Genomic DNA, 5789 nt, shown 5'->3' with positions numbered 1-5789 from the left:
TTTTGTTTTCTTTGTTGCTTTATTTATTTTATTTTGTGATTAACTTTACTATAAAAATAGTTTTTTCCTGTTTTTTTGATTTGTTTTTTGCATTATTTATTTTCTTTTGTTTTTTGCTTTAATTTTTAATTCTGTTTGCTTTTAGGTTAGCAAAATTATAAACTTTTTGTTAGTGCCATTAGTTTTAGAAAAATTATAAACTTTCTGTTAGTGCCATTAGTTTTCAAATTTGAATAGTTAAAATTTGAATTCTTTGAAAATTGTTTGAATCACAAGTTTGTGATTAACTTACTAAAAAAATGAGAATAGATGCGCTTATAGGGAAAATTCAACCTAAATTCCTAGTAAATTTCTATGAATTTCAGAGAAATTCACTATGAATTTAGGTTAAACTTTTCTCTATTAGGGCATCTATTTTCACTTCGAGAGGAGCTCAACAAGGTAGAGAGGGAAGGACTTATAAACCGGTGTGAGCCCCCTTCGGTTGGCGAGGTGGGACTAAACTCTGCCCGCAACGAGGACCGACCCTTTAGTCCCGGTTTGTGGCACAAACCGGGACTAATGGTCATGGGCCAGGGGCGAGGAGCAAAATTATAAACTTTCTGTTAGTGCCATTAGTTTTAGAAAGTTGAAAGTTGAAAGTTGGCATGGGCCAGGGACTAATGGTCATGGTATTACGAGGGCTGAACCATAAGACATGAAAGCATTTCAAATGAACTCTGAAAAAGTTGAAAGTTGGGATGGTATCATAATTTCACCCACATAGCATGTGCATGTACAAAACGGACAATGGTAGCATGTTCGTGTGTTACAAAGTTGGCATGGTATCATCATAATAGTTGCGGGAGAAAGTCTTCACTTTTTCTTCGCTTGTGTCATTTGCTTATTGCGCCGTAACCATGGATAATCTTCATTGTTTATCAGGATGCTTGGGTCAGCCTTGACATTGAAGGGAGGAATTTCATGAAACTTTTCATAATCTTCAGACATGTCTGTCTTGCCATCCACTCCCAGGATGTCCCTTTTTCCTGAAAGAACTATGTGGTGCTTTGGCTCATCGTATGATGTATTCGCTTCCTTATCTTTTCTTTTTCTCGGTTTGGTAGACATGTCCTTCACATAGATAACCTGTGCCACATCATTGGCTAGGACGAACGGTTCATCAGTGTACCCAAGATTTTTCAGATCCACTGTTGTCATTCCGTACTGCGGGTCTACCTGTACCCCGCCGCCTAACAGATTGACCCATTTGTACTTAAACAAAGGGACCTTAAAATCAGGTCTGTAGTCAAGTTCCCATATGTCCACTATGTAACCATAATATGTGTCCTTTCCGCTCTTGGTTGCTGCATCAAAGCGGACACCGCTGTTTTGGTTGGTGCTCTTTTGATCTTGGGCGATCGTGTAAAATGTATTCCCATTTATCTCGTATGCTTTGTAAGTCAATACAGTCAAAGATGGTCCCCTGGACAACAAGTACAACTCATCACAAACAGTGTTGTCACCTCTGAGACGTGTTTCCAACTAACTGCTGAAAGTACTGATATGTTCACATGTAATCCAGTCGTCGCACTGCTCCAGGTGTTTGGAGCGCAGACTGTTCTTGTGTTCATCGACATACGGGGTCACCAAGGTAGAGTTCTGTAGAACTGTGTAGTTTGCTTGAGACCAAGAATATCTGTCCCTGCATATTATTGAGTCTCTTCCAAGAGTGCCTTTTCCAGTCAGTCTCCCCTCATACCACGATTTAGGGAGACCTATCTTCTTAAGGCCAGGAATGAAGTCAACACAAAACCCGATAACATCCTCTATTTCATGGCCCATGGAGATGCTTCCTTCTGGCCTAGCGCGGCTATGGACATATTTCTTTAGGACTCCCACGAACCTCTCAAAGGGGAACATATTGTGTAGAAATACGGGCCCCAGGATGACAATCTCGTCGACTAGATGAACTAGGACGTGTGTCATGATATTGAAGAAGGATGGTGGGAACTGTTGGGGAACGTAGTAATTTCAAAAAAAATCCTACGCACACGCAAGATCATGGTGATGCATAGCAACGAGAGGGGAGAGTGTGATCTACGTACCCTTGTAGATCGACAATGGAAGCGTTGACACAATGTAGAGGAAGTAGTTGTACGTCTTCCCGATCCGACCGATCCAAGCACCGTTACTCCGGCACCTCCGAGTTCTTAACACACGTACAGCTCGATGACGCACCCCGAGCTCCGATCCAGCAAAGCTTCGGGGAGGAGTTCCGTCAGCACGACGGCGTGGTGACGATGATGATGTTCTACCGGCGCAGGGCTTCGCCTAAGCACTGCAACGAAATGACCGAGGTGGAATATGGTGGAGGGGGGCACCGCACACGGCTAAGGAACGATCACGAAGATCAACTTGTGTGTCTAGGGGTGCCCCCCTGCCCCCGTATATAAAGGAGCCAAGGGGAGGGGGCGGCCGGCCAAGGTAGGGCGCGCCAAGGGGGAGTCCTACTCCCACCGGGAGTAGGACTCCCTTCTTTTCTAGTTGGACAAGGAGAGAGGGGGAAAGAGGAGGAAGAGAGGAAGGAAAGGGGGGGGGGGGGCGCCGCCCCCTTCCCTTGTCCGATTCGGACTAGGAAGGGGAGGGGCGCGCGGCCACCTCCTGCCTCCTTCTCTCTTCTCCCTCAAGGCCCATGTAGGCCCAATAAACCCCCCGGGGGGTTCCGGTAACCTCCCGGTACTCCGGTAAAATGCCGATTTCACCCGGAACGATTCCGATGTCCAAATATAGGCTTCCAATATATCGATCTTTATGTCTCGACCATTTCGAGACTCCTCGTCATGTCCGTGATCATATCCGGGACTCCGAACAAACTTCGGTACATCAAAATGCATAAAACTCATAATAACTGTCATCGTAACTTTAAGCGTGCGGACCCTACGGTTCGAGAACAATGTAGACATGACCGAGACACGTCTCCGGTCAATAACCAATAGCGGGACCTGGATGCCCATATTGGCTCCTACACATTCTACGAAGATCTTTATCGGTCAGACCGCATAACAACATACGTTGTTCCCTTTGTCATCGGTATGTTACTTGCCCGAGATTCGATCGTCGGTATCCACTACCTAGTTCAATCTCGTTACCGGCAAGTCTCTTTACTCGTTCCGTAATACATCATCTCACAACTAACATATTAGTTGTAATGCTTGCAAGGCTTATGTGATGTGCATTACCGAGAGGGCCCAGAGATACTTCTCCGACAACCGGAGTGACAAATCCTAATCTCGAAATACGCCGACCCAACATGTACCTTTGGAGACACCTGTAGAGCTCCTTTATAATCACCCAGTTACGTTGTGACGTTTGGTAGCACACAAAGTGTTCCTCCGGCAAACGGGAGTTGCATAATCTCATAGTCGTAGGAACATGTATAAGTCATGAAGAAAGCAATAGCAACATACTAAACGATCTGGTGCTAAGCTAATGGAATGGGTCATGTCAATCAGATCATTCAACTAATGATGTGATCTCGTTAATCAAATAACAACTCTTTGTTCATGGTTAGGAAACATAACCATCTTTGATTAACGAGCTAGTCAAGTAGAGGCATACTAGTGACACTCTGTTTGTCTATGTATTCACACATGTATTATGTTTCCGGTTAATACAATTCTAGCATGAATAATAAACATTTATCATGATATAAGGAAATAAATAATAACTTTATTATTGCCTCTAGGGCATATTTCCTTCAGTCTCCCACTTGCACTAGAGTCAATAATCTAGTTCACATCGCCATGTGATTTAACACCCATAGTCCACATCGATATGTGACCAACACCCAAAGGGTTTACTAGAGTCAATAATCTAGTTCACATCGTTTATGTGATTAACACCCAAAGAGTACTAAGGTGTGATCATGTTTTGCTTGTGAGATAATATTAGTCTACGGGTCTGTCACATACAGATCCGTAAGTATTTTGCGAATTCTATGTCTACAATGCTCTGCATGGAGCTACTCTAGCTAATTGCTCCCACTTTCAATATGTATCTAGATCGAGACTTAGAGTCATCCAGATCAGTGTCAAAACTTGCATCGATGTAACCCTTTACGACGAACCTTTTTGTCACGTCCATAATCCAGAAACATATCCTTATTTCACTAAGGATAATTCTGACCGCTGTCCAGTGATCTACTTCTAGATCACTATTGTACTCCCTTGCCAAATCGGTGCAGGGTATACAATAGATCTGGTACACATCATGACATACTTTATAGAACCTATGGCCAAGGCATAGGGAATGACTTTCATTCTCTTTCTATCTTCTGCCGTGTTCGGGCTTTGAGTCTTACTCAACTTCACACCTTGTAATACAGGCAGGAACTCTTTCTTTGACTGCTCCATTTTGAACTACTTCAAAAAACTTGTCAAGGTATGTACTCATTGAAAAAACTTATCAAGCGTCTTGATCTATCTCTATAGATCTTGAAGCTCAATATGTAAGCAGCTTCACCGAAGTCTTTCTTTGAAAAACTCCTTTCAAACACTCATTTATGCTTTACTGAATAATTCTATATTATTTCCGATCAACAATATGTCATTCACATATACTTATCAGAAATGTTGTAGTGCTCCCACTCACTTTCTTGTAAATACAGGCCTCACCGCAAGTCTGTATAAAACTATATGCTTTGATCAACTCATCAAAGCGTATATTCCAACTCCGAGATGCTTGCACCAGTCCACAGATGGATCGCTGGAGCTTGCACATTTTGTTAGCACCTTTCGGATTGACAAAACCTTCTGGTTGCATCATATACAACTCTTCTTTAATAAATCCATTAAGGAATGCAGTTTTGTTCATCCATTTGCCAGATTTCATAAAATGCGGCAATTACTAACATGATTCGGACAGACTCTAGCATAGATGCGAGTGAGAAACTCTCATCGTAGTCAACACCTTGAACTTGTCGAAAAACCTTTTTGCGACAATTCTAGCTTTGTAGATAGTAACACTACTATCAGCGTCCGTCTTCCTCTTGAAGATCCATTTATTCTCAATTGCTTGCTGATCATCGGGCAAGTCAACCAAAGTCCAAACTTTGTTCTCATACATGGATCATATCTCAGATTTCATGGCCTCAAACCATTTCGCGGAATCTGGGCTCATCATCACTTTCTCATAGTTCGCAAGTTCGTCATGGTCTAGCAACATGACTTCCAGAACAGGATTACCGTACCACTCTGGTGCGGATCTCACTTTGGTTTACCTACGAGATTCGGTAGTAACTTGATCTGAAGTTACATGATCATCATCATTAGCTTCCTCACTAATTGGTGTAGTAGTCACAAGAACAGATTTTTGTGATGAACTACTTTCCAATAAGGGAGAAGGTACAATTACCTTATCAAGTTTTCTACTTTCCTCCCACTCACTTCTTTCGAGAGAAACTCCTTCTCTGGAAAGGATCCATTCTCAGCAACGAATATTTTGCCTTCGGATCTGTGATAGAAGGTGTACCCAACATTTTCTTTAGGGTATCCTATGAAGACGCACTTTTCCGATTTGGGTTTGAGCTTATCAGGATGAAACTTTTTCACATAAGCATCACAACCCCAAACTTTAAGAAATGACAACTTTGGTTTCTTGCCAAACCACAGTTCATAAAGCGTCGTCTCAACGGATTTTGATGGTGCCCTATTTAATGTGAATGCAGCTGTCTCTAATGCATAACCCCAAAACGATAGTGGTAGATCGGTAAGATACATCATAGATTGCACTATATCCTAATAAAGTAC

This window comes from Triticum dicoccoides, chromosome 5A (genome assembly GCF_002162155.2).
Source record: "Triticum dicoccoides isolate Atlit2015 ecotype Zavitan chromosome 5A, WEW_v2.0, whole genome shotgun sequence".
NCBI lineage: Eukaryota > Viridiplantae > Streptophyta > Magnoliopsida > Poales > Poaceae > Triticum > Triticum dicoccoides.
Note: the sequence above shows the minus strand (reverse complement) of the source record.